The sequence below is a fragment of the Leucopleurus acutus genome (assembly GCF_964270905.1).
Source record: "Leucopleurus acutus genome assembly, chromosome: 16".
In the NCBI taxonomy this organism is placed as follows: Eukaryota; Metazoa; Chordata; class Mammalia; order Artiodactyla; family Delphinidae; genus Leucopleurus; species Leucopleurus acutus.
In genome coordinates this window covers 23,398,607-23,419,385 of record NC_139158.1, presented here as the reverse complement: position 1 = coordinate 23,419,385, position 20,779 = coordinate 23,398,607, and the positions used below count along the sequence as shown (strand labels likewise).

The following is a 20,779-nucleotide window of genomic DNA, read 5'->3' as shown; positions in this document are numbered from 1 at the left end:
TACCAGGCACTGGAGGACCAGCAGTGAACAAGACAGAAAAAAATCCCCATCCCCTTGACCTTCACATTGTAGTGGAAGGAAGAGATCATAAAGAAATCAGTTGTTGGGGCTTCCCTGGTGGCGCTAGAGGTTAAGAGTCCGCCTGCTGATGCAGGGGACGCGGGTTCGTGCTCCGGTCTGGGAAGATCCCACATGCCGCGGAGCGGCTGGGCCCGTGAGCCGTGGCCGCTAAGCCTGCGCGTCCGGAGCCTGTGCTCCGCAACGGGAGAGGCCACAACAGGGAGAGGCCCGCGTACCGCAAAAAAAAAAAAAAAAAAAAAAAAGAAATCAGTTTGCAAAGTCTGCTAGTGGTAAGTACTGTGAAGAAAAATAAAGCTGCCTAAGGGGATAGAAAGTGATGGGGCTGCTCTTAAAGAGGGAAGTCAAGGAAGGCCTCTCTGAGGGCAGACCTAAATGAAGAAAGGAGGGAGCCATGCAGGTATCTGGAGGGAGAGCATTCCAGGCAGAGATAGCAAGTGCAAAGGCCCTGAGGCAGGACCGTGCTTGGTGTGTTTGAGAAACCCAACAAAGTTGGTATGGCTGGAGCAGAGTGAGGGAGGCCACCAACAGGGAAAAACAGGTTGGAGGGAGAAGGGATTGGATCTTGTTTAGATTTTATCTTGAATGAGATGGGAAACCACCGGAAAGTTGAAAGCAGAAGGAAGACCTGAGCCGATATTCATTTTACTAGATTCCCTGGCTGCCGTGTTGAGAATATATTGAGGTAGGCAAACGGATGAAGCAGGGAGACCCATAGGAGAGTTACGATAACCCAGGTGAGAGGTGAAGGTGGCCTGGACCAGACAGTCGGAGTGGAGGAAACTGGAAGTGGCTGGTAGGGCTGGCATGGTTTGCTGACGGTTGAAGGATAAGACTCCTAGGTTTAGGGGTAGATGCTGATACCACTGATGGCTATGGACAACATGTGTGGAGGAGCAATCTGGGGAGGATCAACAGTTCAGTCTTGAACGTATTACGAGTGAGGTGTCGGCCATCCACCCAGGCAGGGGACCGGCCTAGGCTTACAAAGTTCCATGTTTCCACAGCTTCCCTCATCAGAAGCATCCCTGGGGGATTTACGGGGCCTCCCCAAACCTACTTGATCAGATTCTTCATAGGAGGGGCCTGGGAATTCGTATTTTAAACAGGCGCCCCAGAAAAACTGATAACACAGGTGTTTCAAGTGATGGGATCAGACACAATCACTTAGGGAGTTTAACTTCAGTCCACAGGAAATCTCCACATGGATGTTTCACGGTCATCCTCAACCCCAGCATCCCAAAATGAAGTATTCATCACCACCCCCACTCATCCCCACCTGTTCCTCACTGCCCAGCTCCCCCAGCCAGCAAGCCTTTCAAACTGAACAAGATCCTGGAGGCCTCCTTCACCCTCGTCCCTCGTGTCACTTCCAACAACTAAACACCCTCGACTCCGAGCCCACCCCTGCCCTCAGTCACAGCAGGACGCCTCGCCCACTAGTTACAGGCCACCCGCCTCTGCTCTCACACTTCTCTCAACGGGTGCTTCTCAACCAGGCTGTGTGCCCCCAGGGGACATTTCGCAGTGCCTGCAGACAGTTTTGGTTGTCACAACGTGGGTAGGAGGTGCTACTGGCATCTCGTGGGTAGAGACCAGAGATGCTGTTAATAATACTCAGTTCCGCCTAAAAGAGAATAATCTGGCCCAAGATCAGTAGTGTTGAGAGTGAGCTCTAAACTATCTGGTCTAAACACTCCAGAGTATTAGCCTAAAATGCAACCCGGGCCAGGTTTCTCTGCTACTTATCATCTTTCAGTGGCTCCTGCCCCCATGCCCGCCTCAGGATAAACGCCATCTATGAGGTTCTTCACTCCCCAGCTTCAGTTTCCCTCCATCTCATGCTGTGAAATTCCTTGTAGGGTCCGACTATGTGCCAGGCAAACAGAACATCCCAGACCACCCAAGCTCCCTCCATGCTCCCACCCCACCCCCAAGTGGGGACAGGGGCCCCTCCCACAGGCCTCAGACTTTCAGAGGAAATGCTACCAACAGGTCATTCATTCCACAAACAGAAGCTCTGCTCTGAGCCAGGCGCTGGCACAGCACTGGGCATAGAGCAGTGAACATGTCCCCCCAGGAACCTCAGCCCAGGGAGGTACCAGCGCAGAGCACAACTTAGGACACTGGGTTCTAACTGTCTAGACCTTCTGTCTAGACTGAGAGTCTGCACTAGAGCCGGCACATGGGAAACCCTGCAAACAAGTTCGCTAAATAAATGAACAACCGCAGTAGAAAATATTGACTGAATACTTCTGTACCACACGTGGGGTGGAGCACGTGGCATGTGGTATCTCATGCAGTTCTCGAAAGAAGCCGTTGATAATGATAATGATGCCAATGATGATGATGACGGTGATTATGTTGATGTTGATGATGATGATGATGATGATGATGATGATGGTGATGATGGTGATTATGTTGATGATGATGATGATGATGATGATGGTGATGATGGTGATTATGTTGATGATGATGATGATGATAACCAACACGACTGAGAACACACCACGTGCCAGGCCCTGAGTTCTGAGCCCTTTCCTTTATTTTCCCATTTAATCTTTACTACAACCCTCTGGGAGAGGGACTATTATTATCATCATTGAACATATGAGTAAACTGAGACACTGGGAGGTTAAGACTTGCGCCTGACCTTACATAGTGAGCAGGGAGCAGAGCCAGGGTGTGATACAATGAGAAATACGTATTTGGTCGTTGTCCCCAGTTCCTGGCATACATGTCCTAAAACTCTTGGGATCTCTGAAGTGATGAGTATCTTCTGGACACTAACAAGATAACTGATTTAGGCTGGCGGGGGGGGGGGGGTCCCAAAATAGCTTCAAGATGGAGGCTGGTCACCAGAAAGACCAAGGCAAGATTAGAGAGTTGGAACTCTCAGCCGCAACCCTCATCGTCTGGGAAGGGGAGAGGGTTTATAACAGGGTTTAGAGAACTTCTGAGTTGGTGAGCACACTGAGGTACTGGGAACGTGGTACCCCTGGAGAGGGCATGGACGCTCTCCCCCCTCAACCCACCCAATACCTTGCCTTAAGGCCTCTTCCATTTGGCCATTCTGAGTTGTATTCTTTATAATAAACTGATAATAGTAGGGGCCTTCCTGAGTTTTGTGAGCCATTTTAGCAAATTACAGAACCTGAGGAAGAGGTCATGAGCACCCCTGATTTACAGCTGGGTGGGTCAGAAGCATGGCTGACAACCTGGGACTTGTACTGGGCATCTGAAGTGGGAGCAGTCTTATGGGACTGAGCCCTTAACCTGTGGGGTCTGAGCTGACTCCAAGCAGTTAGTATCAGAATCCAACAGACTTGCAGGACTCCCAGTTGGTGTCTAGAGAAATGGAGAATTTGCTGGTGTGGAGAAAAAAACCCACACATTTGGTGTCAGAAGTGTTATGAGTAAAAGTAGTTTACGGCGTATGAACCCAAGGAGGCTGGCTCCAGATTGCGCCTTCTTGAAAACTGTGCTCTCGGGCTTTTATTCCCATTTCCCCCACTGAAAACTAAGGCTCAGAAGAGTCAAGTAACTTTCCCAAGGTCACATAGCAAGTGGTCCCTATGACAACACTAGTGCCCTAAGTGCTCAGTAAATGTTTATTGAATAGATGAAGGCATACTTACACTTGGTCAAGTCTGGATTAGAACTCAGGTCTGTCAGATGTAAGTCTAATACATCTATTGATGGAAGGAAGGAAGGGAGGAAGGGAGGGAGGGAGGGAGGGAGGGAGGAAGGAAAGAAAGAAAGAAAAAGAAAAAGAAAGAAAGAAAGAAAGGAAGGAAGGAAGGAAGGAAGGAAAGAGGAAGGAAGGAGGAAGGAAGGAGGAAGGAAGGAAGGAAAGAGGAAGGAAGGAGGAAGGAAAGAGGAAGGAAGGAAGGAAGGAAGGAAAGAGGAAGGAAGGAAGGGAGGGAGGGAGGAAAGAAAGAAAGAAAGGAAGGAATGAAGGAAGGAAAAAAGGAAGGAAGGAAAGAGGAAGGAAGGAAGGAAGGAGGAAGGAAGGAGGAAGGAAGGAAGGAAGGAAGGAAGGGCATTTCCTTCCTTACACCTGCTGCCCTTAAAAGCCCTCACTTATGAAAATCCACACTTTCTCTCAGTCTTAGGCTTTGGAGGGGCCCTATAGGATGCACCTGTTATTTCTGCCTATTTAGCATCCCTCCCACTTATCAGAACCTCTTTGGCTGTGGTTTGGGTGGGGCTAACCCTGGGCATTTGACACCCCCCTCCACTAGAGTAACTCCTCCTCTCTCTGGCCAGGTGACAGGCTCAGAGATGGCCATGTGACCAAACCACCCAGTCAGAGTCCTCCCCCATGGGGGATGTGGGAGATCCAATTCTAAGATGGTCCCCAAGACTGGTGCACATGCCCCCACACACAGATTACCCTCCCTGAACAATCAATCCCCTCCCCTTGAGTGGGTGGGACCTGTGTAGAGGATACGACATCACTCTCATGATTAGGTTACATTAATGAAAACGTAAAGGGAGTCTGCAGATGTAATTAAGTCCCTCATCAGTTACTCTGAGTTCACCAAAAGGGAGATTATCCTGGGTGGGCCTGACCTCATCAGGTGAGCCATTTAAAAGGGGATTTCAAAGTCAGAGATAAGGAGCACCAGCAGACACTCTCCAGTTCAGGTTCAAGCTGACCCTGAAGAAACTGTCATCTGCAGAGAAAGCCACAAGGCAGGAGGCCTCTAGGAGCTGAGGGCTCAGTCCACAACCACACAAAACCGAATTCTGCCAATAACCAGGGAGTCCGAACGAGGACGCCAAGCCTCAGATGAGATCAAAGTCCCAGCCAACACCTTGATTTTAACTTGGTGGGGCTCTGAGCACCCATCTCAGCCGCACCTGGAAAGTGTGAGATAAGGAAGGGGTGTTGTTTTAAGCTGCTAAATTTGTGATTGTTACGGAGCAACAGAAAGCGAATACAGGGCGCCAGGCTGTGAGCTGGCTGGCGGCTGTCTAATGACAGAGTCTCTCTGAGGGATGGAGAAAGAGAGAAAGGTGGCCCTGAGAACAAGGCTCGAGCCTCTGGATCCAGCTGTGCCTGAAGCTCGGGAAACTCCAGGGGTTCTTAGTTCCCTGAGCCGGCATCTCTCCTCCCATCTCCTATAAAGGAAGCCTGACTTGGGGTTGTGTCCCTGGTGGCCCAAAGGGTCCCGACACACTTCACAAATGTCACAGGAGGCAAGTCCCAGCCCCCATTCCCACCAGAAGATGAGGGGCGGCCGGCCTCTCCGTGCTGCAGATAAGCAGTCTCTGTTAGCACCCTGCTGCCACACAGAAACCAACTTCTTCTATCACACAAGCTTGAAGTGCAGGTGCAGGTGTAGTCACCTGGACCATCCAGGGGTGGCCGGGGCCTCAGTAGGGCCTGGTACTGAAGGCGACCTCTGCCATGGGCCTTGAGAACGTGTGAGGGGCCACAGAGAGAGCCCTGGATGGTGGGGAGTTGCAGCTGTTCCCCAGAGGGTTCCCCCACTAGGATGCACAGCCTTTCTTCCAGATGCGTCTGCAAGCTGATCTGACCTTCAGCCTCCGTGCACCGACCTGCCTGCCTAGTTTAATTCCTGTGCCAGTTCAGAGGGGCAGCTGAGCCAAGGAAGCTGGCAGAGGCACCAGTGTGGGCAGAAACACTTCAGGAACTGAATCGCCATCTCATCTCTCCCTCTCTCCTTGCCCCCAGCACTGGGATTACACACACCCTGAGGCCAAAGCCAACTGAAGTACCTGTCCAGATCAAACAGGGCCACGCCTTCCGGGGGTGACTGACAGCACCTGCCCAAGACCCCCAGCCCAAGGTGCGGGCCCACTGGATTCCCTGTGTCCTGGAAATCTGAAACTGGAATGGAGACAGAGAAAGAAAGCAACCCCACGTCCTCGGATCCAAGTCAATCCCTCTTCTCGCTCTAGTGCTGCGCTGTCAGAACAGACACCACCAGCCTCCCGTGGCCACTGAGCTCCTGAACGATGGCTACTCCAACCTGAGCTGTGCTGTAAGCATGAAATAGACAACGGAGGCCACGATCTAGTGTGGAAAGAAGAGGTAAAATCTCACACTAAAAAAAATGTTCACACTAATAATTTCTGATGATCACACATGGACATAACATTTTAGTTAGATCAGATTAAATAAAATAGTACAGAATAAATTTCATCTGGTTCCTTTTAGTTTTTTTACATGTGGCCACTAGGCCATTTCAGATGACGTAAGTGGCTCACGTTATACTTCTGCTTCAAAGGACCCCAGAGCTGCCTGGGAGCCTTCAGGGCTCAATTCTTCCTTTGCTTTTATGAACTACTCCACTACGCTTTCTATACCGCCCTCTTTTTCTCCCAGAGAGCCTGGTATGAAGCCTGGCTCTGCCATTTACCGTGTGACCTTGGGCAGGTTCGCTAACTCCCTGACGCCCGTTTTCTCATCTGTACAATAGGGACAGTAAGAGCACCTGTCATATATAATTGATGAGAGAATTAAATGGATTAATATATGGGAAGGGCTTAGAGCCCAGCATTTAGTAAGTGGATCTATTATTTTATTTGTCATTTCCCTTAAGGCAGCCACAGTCAGATCTGCTGCTGCTTGAAATGAACAGACCGTTCTCCTTTGGTCCCACTAATTTTCACCTTGTATCATAGTTACTGATGGCCCTGACTTGTTTCTCAGAGGCACTTCCAGGTAATGAGGAAGGACTGAGCTCCGGAGTCACCTAAGTTCAAATCCCGGCTCCAATATTTATTCCTTGAACACCGAGGCAAGTCACTCATCGACTTGACCCTCAGTTTACTCCCGTGTAAAATGATCACGGTACCTCACAGGCTCGTATGATTCAACGGGATCATGTATGGAAAACGCTTCGTGCAGTGTTAGGAAACAGGGAGCACTGACAAATGCTTACTATTGTTCCACAGTCGTTCCTTGGTATCTGCAAGGGACTGGTTCCAGGACCCCCTCAGATACCAGAATCCACGGACGCTCAAGTCCCTTATACAAAAGGGTGCAGTACAGTTGCTCTTCTGTTCCGCATCCGTGGATTCAGCCAACTGGATCTGGATTCAGAACTCCTGTATATGGAGGCCGACTGTATTATGGTGAGAATCTTAAAGGAAGGGATCAGGTCTCACTCATGTTGGTAGCCCCAGAACCTACCCTCTGCGTGTGCTCAAGCAATCGGGACAGCCGTGGAAATTTTCAACCTCTCCCTCTTTGAAGAGAGCCCCGGCATCCTCTCTGGGGTGCACCGCCAGATGCCTGGACCACCCAGCCTGCCAGCCACTCAGAGTGACAGCCTCATCTTCTCAACCCCAGCTGGAGTGGATGAATGGCTCGGCTGGCAAATGTTGCTTTAAGCTCCTTGGTCAAACTGAGTTACGGTCCCTCGGCTGGGAAGATTTTAGTGCAATCATCATGGTAACGATTGACAGTGACATTTACTCAGTGCTTACCAGCAGTAAGCGCACGTCAGCTGAGGCCCTGCCACATGCAGGGCCTGTGTGAACGGCACAGGCGTTATCACATCCCACCCTAACCACAGCCTTTGAGGTCAGGGTTGCTATTCCTGCCATCTTCCAAAGAAGGAAGATGAACCTCGACGAGACAGGGTGGTGGCCAAGAGCAGATGCTGGGATTTGAACGGAGCCTCCTTCCTTCACTGACTGCATGGCCTTGGGCAAGTTACTCAAATTTTCTGTCTCACTTTCTTTAACTGTAAAATGGGGAGAATGACAGTCCCTGGTGGTTTTCTGACTTACACGGAAAGCCCCAGAACAGTACCGGGTCTATGGGAAGCACTCAGGAAGAGTCAGCAATTTCCATTATTACCAGTGACCTTGAGTAACTGACCAAGGTCACACCGCTGGAAGTGGCTGGACTGACTCTGGCCTGAAGATTTGGGGACTGCTGGGTCGTGCTCTTGACCACGACATGGCATCACTGTATACACGTGTCAGGCTCTGCTCTGCGGGGGGGCAGAAGGTGGAGGCTCTGCTTACAAATGCTACAGCATCTGTCAATTTCATACACAGTGGCTGATTTTCAATCTGCCAGTGTGAAGTCAGCGGGTTTGTGAAATTCCTGAAAATGACAATTGACTCTACAGGCCAGTTCAAGCTGGTTCCAGCACACCACATGATTCCCATTTTATAGACAAAGAAAACTGAGGCTTAGAAATGATAAAGTTAACTTTCCTGGACCCACATCTATAGAAGGTGACAAAGCTGGGACTTGAACCCAGGTCTGTATGATTCTAGGGCCTGTGCTCTTAGCCACTATAGATCCCTTCCTTTGTGGGGTAAAGCAGTATGTGCCAGGAGTAAGACCTCCTGCCTGCTGATCAGGTGACCTAACTCTAGTCTCCTTTCTGTCACTGAAAGCTGTGTGACCTTGGATAAGTCACTCAACATCTCTGTGCTGCAGTTTTCTCATCTATAAAATAGGATTGGTTCAAATCATCTCTGGTTCCCCTTCCAGTTCACATTATAAACCAGGAATCAAAAGCTCACTTTAAGACCTGAAATGTAAACTACATCTGTATTTTAGGAGGAAGAAACAAGAAGGACCACATAGAAAGAACCTTCTAGTTAATGCTGCCTTGTAAGGTTCTGGTCTGCGCCCAGCCCTGGCTGCATAGTGGTGCCAACACTGCTGTTCACCAAACCTGGGCAGGAAACCCTTTTAACTAACACACGCAGAGGACAGGTTTCTGCCGAGAGGGTCAAGGCTGACAACAGCTCAGGACAAGTTAAAGATGGCTTCTCATTAAAAAACTGACATATGCCTTGTCAAGGGCCTTGACTATTTAGGTATCAGGTGGTCAGTGATCACCAAATACAGTATGCAGTCAGGAGAGGCTGGGGCGTGTACGGCCCCAGGCAGATTCCAGGTACTAGGCCCAATCAGCACATGCCTCTGGGTACCTCAAATCACCATTTTTGCTATTAAAAAATGTCCTCAATTCCTTCTAACTTCATTTGCCTGGGGCACGGTTAAGACCAAAGTTGCACATATTGAAACACGAATCGGATTCTAAGGCCAGTTCCTCATGGCTCAATCTCAATTGCTCCCCAACCTCTCCTCCCTCTTTTTTTCCCTCCTCCCTCCTCAGTTCCCTCCCCAACCTCCTGGTACCTGAGCTCCTGGTCACCACTATTCAGTGTATATTATACGCCAGGTGCTTTGCATGCCAGATCTTGGTTTATCAAGAGGCAACGTAGTGCAGTAGAGTGGCTAAGTGCACAACCCTGGAGCTGGACTAGCTTGGGTTCAAATCCCAATTTTGTGGCCTTAGGCATGTTACTTAATGCATGCCTCAGTTTCCCCATCCATAAAATGGGATGCTGAGAGTAGTGAATACAATAGAAGCCTTAGCACCATGCCTGGCACATGGTGAGTGCTATGTAAGTCAGATGTTGCTATTGTTATCTTCATGATGTTCCCCCAACTCTCCACGCAGTAGGCATTATTATTCCTAATTTAAAGGTGAGGAGTTGAACCCAAGTTCATTCAGCAGTAAATGGTGAAGGCAGGACCTTCACCAGGTCAGTCTAACTCAAAAGCTAACACTCTTTACATAATGATATTTATTTAATTCAAAAAACACCTATCAAGTTCCTTCTAAGTGCCAAAGATACAGAGAATAGATAACAAAAGCTGATGTTATGGAGGGTCTGGGAAGCCTTTAGCTGTGCACGGACAGAATGTGGAGGGGGACTTTTCCTGTTAGGCCAGAACTGGCTGCCTGGGCCCAAAGCTGGGGACTAGAGAGAGGCAGCAAGGGGTTGGCAAAAACCGGGCCCAACACCTCCCTCCGGGATTTTTAAGAGGCAGAGACCTGGTCCTGCAGTTTTCAAAACCATCCTCCTTTCCCACCTCTATAAGCAGAGGGGAGGTACCAGCCAAGTGGGGAGAGATGGGCATTTTCCCTGCCCACCCACTCAAAACCGAGAGAGACGGCTGCCAAGAGGGTCCCTTGCAAACATCAGGCACCTCCTCAAGGGGAGACCGGCGCCTTTTTCTCCATGGCATCCACTTAGCCAGGGGTCCTGCTCATCTGCTTTGCACCTTCCTGCCCAGAGGAAAGAAGAATGGAGAGGGAAGGGGGAACGCGGAGGATCCTGCACTCGGAGCCTTCAACGCGGCAAGGTTAAGTGTGGCGATGTTGAGGGTGCACCCCGGCCCCCGGCCCTGACCAGCCCGCAGACTCTCTGCCCACAGAGTCTCAGGTCACCAGGGTCCTCTTGAAACCCAGTCCCCCTAAAACCGAGTTCCTCTTCTGAGTTTATGATTACCTCTCTCTATCCAAAACTTTACTCCCTTTCTTTTCCTGAACCTGTTCCCCTCAAGACTGAGGACTACCAAAGAAGAGGGGGGATGGGGACCACATACAAGCCCCTTTGAAGTAAAAGCCTTTTGCTCTAGTTTCCCAGGCCTCCCTTTGGTTCTCTAAAGGCTGGCTCAAGACTTCATAATTAGGAAACGTGAAGATGTAGAAACAGAATAGCTATTGGGCCGGGACACTGGTACCAATTTAGACTATAAATCCGCCACACAGCAGGATCACCCAACTTCCAGTTCCCTGAAAGACATAGATACAGGCCTGACACACAGTCCTAAGTTGTTTTTATAGGAAGCTGACCCCCTCCAGATGGAAACTGCTGATCGCAAGAACGCAGATCCTAGGCTGGTTGAAACCAGAAGGCTGACGATGCTTGAAAATTCACCTTGATGCCGACCAATCCGAGAATTGAGCACGAGCTGATCACACACCCTGCGGCCCCCTCCCTCCCACTGCCTTTAAAACCCCTTCTCTGAAAGCCATTGGGAGTTTGGGTCTTTTGAGCATGAGTTGCCTGTTCTCCTTGCTTGGTGCCCTGCAATAAATGTTGTACTTTCCTTCACCACAACCCAGTGTCAGTGGGTTGGCTTTACCGTACGCAGGCGAGTCGACCCTGGTTTGGTTTGGTAACACTCTCTCCTCAGGTGCATAAGGCAGGCTGGAGGAGCCTGGGGAATTAAGCGCTTCTGGAAACATCCTTCAACCTGTGCCTGCTGGGAGTTGGGGAACACATGCCCCAGCGCCCCCCACCCCTGGGGAAGCCTACACCGAGAGTCCAGGAGGGTCGCGATCCACATGCCCACAGTGGGGACTTGCCTGATAACACTGGTTCTTCTTGGAATCACCCCCCAAATAAAATACTTGCACTCAAATCTTGATCTCAGGGTCTATTTCTAGGGGAGCTCGACCTAGGCCAATAGATGACTCCCTCAGGGGGCAGTGAGCCCCAGAGAAGGGAGCTGGGATTGGACCATCTGACTAGGGCCCACCCTCCCGGGCTGCTCCTCACTGAAGGGATCCCAACAGTAAGAGGCCATGGGAGACATTCCCAGGGCTAGGAGTCCACCCACCCACCACCAGGACGTTCCAAATAGTTGACACATGCCTGCCACCAGGGCCAGTCCTTGAACCCTGCCTGCCAAGTTCTTCCGTGGGGATATTAGCCAGAGAAGCTTCAGCAATAAAAACTGTGGCCATGGCAGCGAAATAAGGAGACAGTCATGCTTCCTTCTCTGAAACGGCACTCCTTCCCACTTCAAGGCTGTGAAAAGCCACGCTCCACTGTGCATGAGGAGGGCAGGATGAGGGAGGCCAGGCCCCTGAGAATCCTCCCTGGGACTTCTGGAACTTTCGGGACAGAGGATCTCTCTTTCCACTGGTGTGGCCCAGCTGGCAGGAGGTAAGCCCAGGTTTTGCTTCCCTGGGGAAAGGGCCTTCCTGAGAAGAAAGGCAACGGATGAAGGCGGCGCTGAGGAACATTCCAGCTGAGAGATTCCCAGGATACAACCTGGACGCCAGACTCAGTGGAGCCTGGAGCCCACACAACCGCAGACTTTTCTCTTTGACCAAAGCCAGTCTGTGATGGGTTCTGTCGGCTGTAACCAGCATTTTGGGAGCCACCTAAGAAAGTAAATCTCTTACTTCAGAGTCATGCCATTTTTCTTCTATTGCTCAATCAGAACAGCAGTCCCCACACTGACAATCAACTTGGTTACCAAATCAGACTGTCCTTTGGCCTCTTCCAAAGATCCAATCAGTTTGGTGCTCCTGAAGAAGGCCACCAGCTCACCTCTCAGACTCTGAAGGCTCTCCTAAGGGGCTCCAAGCAAACACAGAAATCCTTTGAATGGCTCCAAAGGTGGAAAGAAGCAAGATACACACTGATATAAAAATCTGGGTATACTTATGAGAAATACAGTCTTATCACATCCAAGTTACACGGGGTAAGTCAATTTACAAAGTCCTCAGCCAGGACTTCCTCCTAAATAGATTATTTCATAGCGGTTATGGATATGGGCTTGCAGTCCGTCTCAGGTTCAAGTCCCTACTCCAGCTGTGCAATTTTGGGTAAGTTTCTTAACCTTCCTGAGGCTCAGGGTCCCCATCTATAAAATGCAGGTGTCAGTGCCATCCATCTGGTGAGGAATCGTTAAGTATTACACTGAGCCCAGGGTCTGGTACGTGGTGAGAACCAGAACACGCTTATTGCCACCACCTCTGACTCTTATGCTGCAAAGGCAACACACACAGACTTCACTTCCTAAGCCACGGGCCCTGAATTATAGGCACTGAAGGTCTAAAAGGCATTCCTTTGGACAAAGCAAATCTCACATTAAAGCAGTTTTCAGAAACATAAATATCCAGTAGCCAGATGTGCAAATATCACTTTTGACTAAGCACATTTTCTTTTTCTGGGCTCAAATCAAACATTGTTCCTCAGCAGGCAGTGTGGCTTTGTAATAAGGGATACTACACCCCACATGACTCCGAATTATCCCCCAAGAACATCTAAGAGCACGCTACCCGGAGCCTGCCCCTTTCCCAGACAGCTCCATAAAATACCATCCTAATGGCAGCCTAGATCGGGCTTGCAGGCAGCCAGGCCAGCTCGCTAAACCAACACAGCAGCCGACCAGCGAGACCACATCTCAGACCTGTCTGTCCAGCTGCAACAGCCCAGCCCCTTCAGCATTCCACTGGCCACCCAAGTGCCTCCCAGAATGAGGTCCGCAGTTCACTTACGTCAGACTCTCCCAGCACATTCACTCAAGTGCAGGTTCACCCAAGACTTAAGAAATCAGAATCCAGGAGGCTGAGGTCTGGGAACCCCGCAGGCACAGCTCCTGGGTGATTCTGGTGCTTGGGAAGTAAGACAACAGCAGCATCCCCTGTTTGAGAATCCCCCCTCTGTTTGAGAGCCCTCATTTACAGCACCCCTGAAGCTGGAGTGTAAAGGCTAAGGGCTGGCTCTGGGGATCAAAGACGCTGCCTTCAAACTGTCTCCCAAGCTGGGCACTTGTCCGCTCCCCTTCCCACCCGGAAGCCCGCAGCGTATTACTCCTAACTGGTGTTCCCCAACATTTTCTTATGAACATTATCAAATACAGAGAAGCTGAAATAACTGTACACTGAACCCCTTTAAATATATCACCGAGCTCGTACGATGAAGTTATTAATTCTGCAACTAATATTTTGAAAATATGCTATATTTGCTTTATCGCATATCTATCAATCTTTTTCTGAGAGCATTTTAAAGTAAGCTGCAGGCACTAAGTGACCTGAACACTTCAGCAGGCATATCATTAACCAGAATTTGAGGTTTACGGCTCTTTTATTTTTCAGATAAAATTTATATGCAATGAAATGTGCAAACCTTACGTGATGAGTTTGACAAATGCATACACCTGTGTATCCAACGCCCTATCACTATTAGTCTAGAAACTTCCCTCTGGCCCCTTTCCAGTCAATCCCCTTCCCCAGTCACAACCACTGTTTTGATTTTTCACCATAGATTAGTTTTGTCGTTTCTTGAACTTTATATATATGCGATCATCTATACGGGCTCTCTTGGGTCTGACTTCTGTTTCTCATAATGATCGTCAGCAGGATGTCCTCCTCAGCATAATGTTTGTGACAGTCATCCACGCTGTATCAGTCCTTTTTCCTTCTTACTGCTGAATAATGTTCCATTACATGAATATACCATAGTTTGTTATCCTTTATCCTGTTGATGGACACCTGGGCAATTTCTAGTCTGGGGCTATTACATGTAGAGCTTCTCTGAATATGCATGTACAAGTTTTTGTGTGGACATAACATTTTCATTTCTCTTGGGAGTGGCACTGCTGGATCGTGGGGTAGATATCGGTTTAGTTTTACAAGAAACCACTAGACTTTCTTCCTAAGGGGTTACATCACGTGATATACCCACAGCACTGCCTGAGGGTTCCAGTGGCTCCACACCTTCACCAACATTGGATGTTGTCAGTCTTTGTGATTTTAGGCATTCTGGTAGGTGGGTTGTAGTGGTATCTCACTAAGGTTATAACCTGCATTTCTCTGATGGATGATGAAGTTGAGCACTTTCCCATGTGCCTTTAGACCATTTGCATGAGTCTTCTGCTGTGAAACATCTGTTCAAAATTGTTGCCCATTTAAGAATTGGATTTTGTCTTGTATTTTTGAGTCACTGGAGGTTTTTTTGGCTTTTGCTTTTTTTTAAATTGGGGTATAGTTGCTTTACAATGTTATGTTAGTTGGAGTTCTTTATATATTTTGGAAATAAGTACTTGTGGGTCCCCCAGGAACAGTTCTCTCCAGGCAGCCTGGCTGGGTCACCCCTCCTCAAAATACTCCAAGGCTTCCCATCACCCACAGGAATAAAATCCAAGCCTTTACCTCAGCCTACAAGATCAATGTGATGGGGCCTTTTAAGCCAGTTCAACCTCAACTCCCGCTGCTCTCCCCTCACTCACTCTCCTCCAGCCTTCAACACACTCTGCCTCAGGGCCTTTGCACTTCCTGTACTCACTGTTTGGAATGCTCTTCCCCTGGACATCCTCCAGGCTCACTCCCTCAACCCTTCCAGCTCTCTACTTAAATGCCATCTCCTCACCCACCTCCTTCCCCACTCTCACCACTCAGCCACCCCTCTCCAGCCCCTTATCCTGCTTTCTTTTTCCTCCTGGCAGAGACAATGCCAACAGGCATGATGTGTTAATTCATTCACTGAGTATCTATGTCCACTAGAATGTAAGCTCCATGAGGGCAGGGGCTCTGTTTTGCTCGCTGTAGAGAACCGGTCTCATGTCTTGGTTATGGTACATCACTTTGTAAGCCAAAGACCTCAGTTCTACCACTCAGCACAGAAAGATGACTTAGCTTCTCTCTGCCCAGTTTCCCCACTTTGTAAAATGGGCCCTTGTGAAGACAGACAAGTGAGCACATGTAGAACATTGCTTGGCTCATGGTAGACACTCAGGAAACTCAGAGTGAAATTAGTAGCCCCAGCCCCTAGAGCATGACAATCACCTAACAAATATTCATTGACTAAATAAACGGATAGTTTATACATGTACAATATTTTGACTGTATATTTATAATGTACAGTATATTTATCATTTTCCTCAACTCGAGGGACTTTCACAGCCAGAAGCTACTTTCTCCTGAGAAGAGTTTATAGCCCTGGAGATGCACTGCAAGGGAGCGCGCAGCAGGCACCATGTCTCCACTTGACACGAGCAAACAAAGACCTACAGGGTTACGTGACTCCAGTCACAAGGGAACGAGTGAAAGGGCTGGAACAAGAACTCTGGGTCCTCCTAATGCTCGTGAGGTTCTGGCATGCCCACGGGACCTCTGCTCTTTCCACCTCCCTCCCCCTTCCTTCCCCAAACCACATGATCTCAAGAGAAAATGAACGTCCTTCATCCTGAATATTTTTCTGGCTCAAAAGAAGGTTGAAGAAATAACTGCACACCCCTGTTCATAGCAGCGTTATTCACAATAACCAAAACATGGAAGCATCAATGCATGCATGAAAAAACAAACAAAACGTGGTCTATCCACGCAATGGAATATGACACAGCCTTCAAAAGGAAATCCTGCCACATGCTACAACATGGATGGACCTTGAGGACATTAGGCTAAGTGAAATAAACCAGCCCCAAAGAGACAAATATTGTGTCATTCCACTTATATGAAGTACCCAAAGTAGTCAAACAGAAAGTAGAGTGGTGGTTGCCAGGGGCTGGGGCCAGTGGGGTATGGGGAGCTATTGTTTAATGGGAACAGAGTTTCATTTCTTGCAAGATGAAAAGAGTTCTGGATATGGGTGAGGGGTGATGACGTGTGTGTATGTACTCAACACCACTGAAAGATGGTTAATTTTATGTTATGTGTGCTTTGTCACAACGATTAATAATTTTTAAAAAAAGAGTTGAGACTACACGGATTTCACCTCTAAATGGCCAAAGTATCAATTCACTTCAATCCACTTGGATGAGAGAACTTCTCTCAGAGGCCACTATAACTTCATACCACATCAATCACACCACACACTTCGGTATCTCTGTCTTCATTTCCATTATCTTTTGGCCCAGCGTTCTCAATGTGACCAAAAAATCTGCAGTAGATCCATTAGCTGCTAATTTCCTGAATGTCAAGATCAAAGACACAATGTTCAAAGGCACAAAACAACTGGGACATTCTGCCGTGAGCCAGAAGATGCCTATATGCTGGCCCTACAAGCCAGCAATCTATACGCCCCCACGGGGTCTCCACGGCAGAGACTGTGGAACTAATAAACCCTCAGAGTCGCTCTGACCCACATACCGCGAAGTCAGGCTGAAAACGAGAAACTGCTTCCACCCCCCGCCCACGCAGCTGCATCTTCCGAGCGCTCTGGTGAAGGCAGACGCCTGCCTCCAATGGAAGTCAGCGGTGATGGCCAACCTAACCACCTGGGCGCACTGTGTGAGGATTTCATTTTCTGTCTCCAATGCAGGTCTATTTTGCTTCATGTGGATTTTTGTTCAAAACCGCTATCTCCTTTTTCACATTTGGAATGAAAACCAAAGCAGCTACCTGGAGATCTACCCCTCACATCATCTTCCCCTTGGCCCGACCCCAACCCCTGACAACTGTCTCTCCCTGGAAAACCCTCCTTCCCCAACAGGGAACAGCCCAGCTCCCGTCTTGCCTGTCATGGCAGACCCTGCTCCGTCCCCCCAACCTCCATCCTCCCCTTCACCCCACAGCACTACGGACATCTTGGGCCAGATCATTCTGTGTTGTAGGGTCTATCCTGTGCGTTGCGGGACGTTCAGCAGCATCTCTAGTCTCTACCCGCCAGAGGCCAGCAGCACTCTCCCATCCACCTAACCCAAAACGTCTCCCAGCACTGACAAATGTCCTGGGACCAGAACTGTCCCTGATCAGAACCACTATTCCATACTACAGAGGCTTCAGGAAGGCCCAGGGCTGCCCGGCTGAAAATCGGATTTCCCAGTACGGTCCCCGCCAATGACTGACAATGTGGGCTGGCTGGAGGAGGAAATGCTGCGATGAGATCCAGGACCCAGAGTCCCCTCCCCACCACACACCAGGCTGAGGCTCAGCCTTGCTTGGCTGTCACCCTTCACCTAGACCACTTCACACCCACCCCTGCAGGGTTTTCTCTTGCGTCCCATTTTGGACTGAATTGTATCCCCCAAAGGTGTGTTGACCTCCTAGCCCTCAGTACCTCAGAATGTGACCTCATTTGGAAATAGGGTCGTTCCAGATGGGATTATTGAAGATGAGGTCATCCTGGAGTAGGGTGGGCCCCTAATCCAACATGACTGATGTTCTTACAAGAAAAGACACAGACACACACAGAGCGAAGGCAGGCTAAGTGAGGGGGAGGCAGAGATGAGAGTGAGGCAGCTATAAGCCAAGACTGCCAACAACCAGAAGCTAGAAATAGGCAAGGAAGGATCCCCTCTGGGTTTCAGAGGAAGCACGGCTCTGACAGCACCTTGCTCTTTGACTGAAAGCCTCCAAACTCTGAGACTATAAATTTCTGTAGTTTTTTTTTTTTTTTTTTTTTTTTTTTTGCGGTAAGCGGGCCTCTCACTGTTGTGGCCTCTCCCGTTGCGGAGCACAGGCTCTGGATGCGCAGGCTCAGCGGCCACGGCTCACGGGCCCAGCCGCTCCGCAGCATGTGGGATCTTCCCGGACCGGGGCACGAACCCGTGTCCCCTGCATCGGCAGGCGGACTCTCAACCACTGCGCCACCGGGGAAGCCCCAAATTTCTGTAGTTTTAAACCACCCAATTTGTGGTGCTTTGTCACAGCAGCCCTAAGGAAACTAATCCGCACTGAAATCCCATCTCAAGCTCTGCTCCTCGGGACCCCAACCGCAGACAGCTGACCTTCCCACTCAAAGAGTATAAATTCCAGAGCAAGCTTGAGACAGCAGATATGAGTCCATTCTTCCCTCAATTTCCACGAGCCTTTCTTTACATGAGAAAGAAGACGAAGAAGGAAAGGAGGAAGCGGGGAGGGAGAGGAGAAGGAAATTTACTTTGGGGATCCTTCCTTCGTCCATCCTCCACTCATTCAATAAATATTGCTGAGCACTACCACGTGCCAGCCACCGTTCCAGGAGCAGGTGAGAGAGCGGTGAACGAACAGACAAAAGCCACTGCCCTCCCAGGGTTCACATACTAGCAGGGGAGACAGACCATAAAACGTACGTCTACGGGGTGATGACAAGTGCCACAGAGAAAACTAGAGCAGGAGAAGCGGGCGGGGAGCGCCCGGGGCGGGGGCTGCCTCTGGCGTCTGATACAAATGTTCCCATGGTCCTGTCGGGCGAGGTCTCAGCTCAGGCAGAGGGCAGCACACCTGGCGCACACCAGCACCCTTGGGCTCCTTCTCTTTTCTGCCCTATCCCTTCAGTGAGGTTTCGGGAGCCCACCTGGCCAGTGTGCTAGGACGGGCTCCATGCCCGTCCCAGTGCCAGAATGGCGACCTTCAGAGCCACCACTGACTCTGACGACCCCTCCTTCCCCATCTCCTCCTCAGCTCTCACTTCTGCTTCTTGGGATCACCTCCTAAATTAACGATCTGCACCCAGGCCCCTGCCTTGGCCTCAGCTTTCAGGAGAACCAACCCAGGGCAGATGGGCCAGGAAGACTTTCCATTTCAGGCAAGGTAACCTTTCAGCCAAGACCTACAAGAGCCAGGTATGGGGATGTCCGGATGCTCTACCTCCGGGGCCTTCCACTGACGTGAAGGGAGGAGCTGGCAAATTCGGAATTTATTTTGTCAGGTGGGCCTCCCTCTTTCAACATAATTTTCTTGACAGTTGAAAACCGAGTGATATCAAATATCGAGGAGGATACACAGAAAGTACCAAATATATCCTGATCGTGTGACGGGAAAGAGGATTTGGGATTATAGCACACTGCCAACATCGTGCCCGCTTCTCCTGACCAGGACCACTTCAGCCTGCCAGCTCCTGCACTTATGTTTGCATTTGTGGATGTCAAAAGTCTCTGTACCGGGCTTCCCTGGTGGCACGGTGGTTGAGAGTCCACCTGCCGATGCAAGGGACACAGGTTCGTGCCCTATTCCGGGAAGATCCCACATGCCGCGGAGCGGCTGGGCCCGTGAGCCATGGCCGCTGAGCCTGCGCGTCCCGAGCCTGTGCTCCGCAACGGGAGAGGCCACAGCAGTGAGAGGCCCGTGTACCGCAAAACAACAACAACAACAACAAAAGTCTCTGTACCTGCCAGTGTAACAGGACAGAAATACCAGGAAATGAACCTCCCCATCCCCCCAGCCCTCATTCAGTGGCTGATAGGAGGTGCTGTACAAAGACCCCGGCTCCCTCACCCCTCAGGCAGAAAGGCTCTTAGGTGTGTGTCTGACACTGGCTCCCAGTTCCCCCAGCAGGTTTCAGCTCCAGTCACCCACAGTGGTGCTCGGCTCAATAACTGCACCCCTCATGCGACTTTCCCACCCCCTCCTGGTGCTTCCTCTGGTGTCACCTCCCAATTAAATGACTTCCCCTGCCTCAGGGTCTTCTTTTTCTTGGGGAATATAAACTAAGAGAGTGATAGCTTTGAAGATGTGTACACACACACACACACACACACACACACACACACACACACACACACACACACACACACACACAGTGGAACAGCCCCTCCAGTCCTCATGTTTAACACCTGCACCCCAAATGTGATGCTAGCTCATCAAATCCCTGGCCAGTAGACCTCAGCTTTAGAAGCACCTTGATGTATTCGATGCAAAATAATCCCATCTGCGTTACACAGGATCACTGTCCCCACGTGGATGGTCTAGACCAGCCTCCAACTGGGGGGGGTTTTTCCTTCCCATACACTCCCCTCATATCTTTGCACCCACAGTGGGGGCAGTGCTGTCCTCCAGCCCACAGAATGCCCAAGGGAGGGACCCTAAAAGCCCACTGGTGAGACAGCCTGGTCCACGGGTGGCTCCCCAAGCGGCCAATTGCTCTTCCCTGGGCTGGAAGAGGGAAGGAAGCTAATCTCACAATTTGCCTGAAAAAAATCCATCTATCATCCCGTTCTTCAGCCTTCATTTTATTTTTCCCAAATCAATTTCTGAAAGTCAAAATAACTGATAGCTTCATACCCAGGACCATCACTCTCCTTAGTAAATAACCCAGCATCAATAACAAAGATCTCCCAGGGCAGTGGTGGCCACATGAACCCACACACATGGGAAAATTGCATAGGGTCTGTAGTTCAGTCACCAACCTCAGTTTTCTGGTATCGCTAATGCACTCGGATCGTACCAGATTTATCATCGGGGAA

The 20,779-nt window shown here is 49.8% G+C and overlaps 1 protein-coding gene across 3 annotated transcripts in view; it reads right to left on the bottom strand.

The window, feature by feature from the left end:
- SYT17 (synaptotagmin 17) overlaps positions 1-20,779 on the bottom strand; it is a gene marked incomplete at both ends in the record, with an annotated part of 113,504 nt that overhangs the window by 50,351 nt on the left and 42,374 nt on the right. The window lies entirely within an intron of this gene.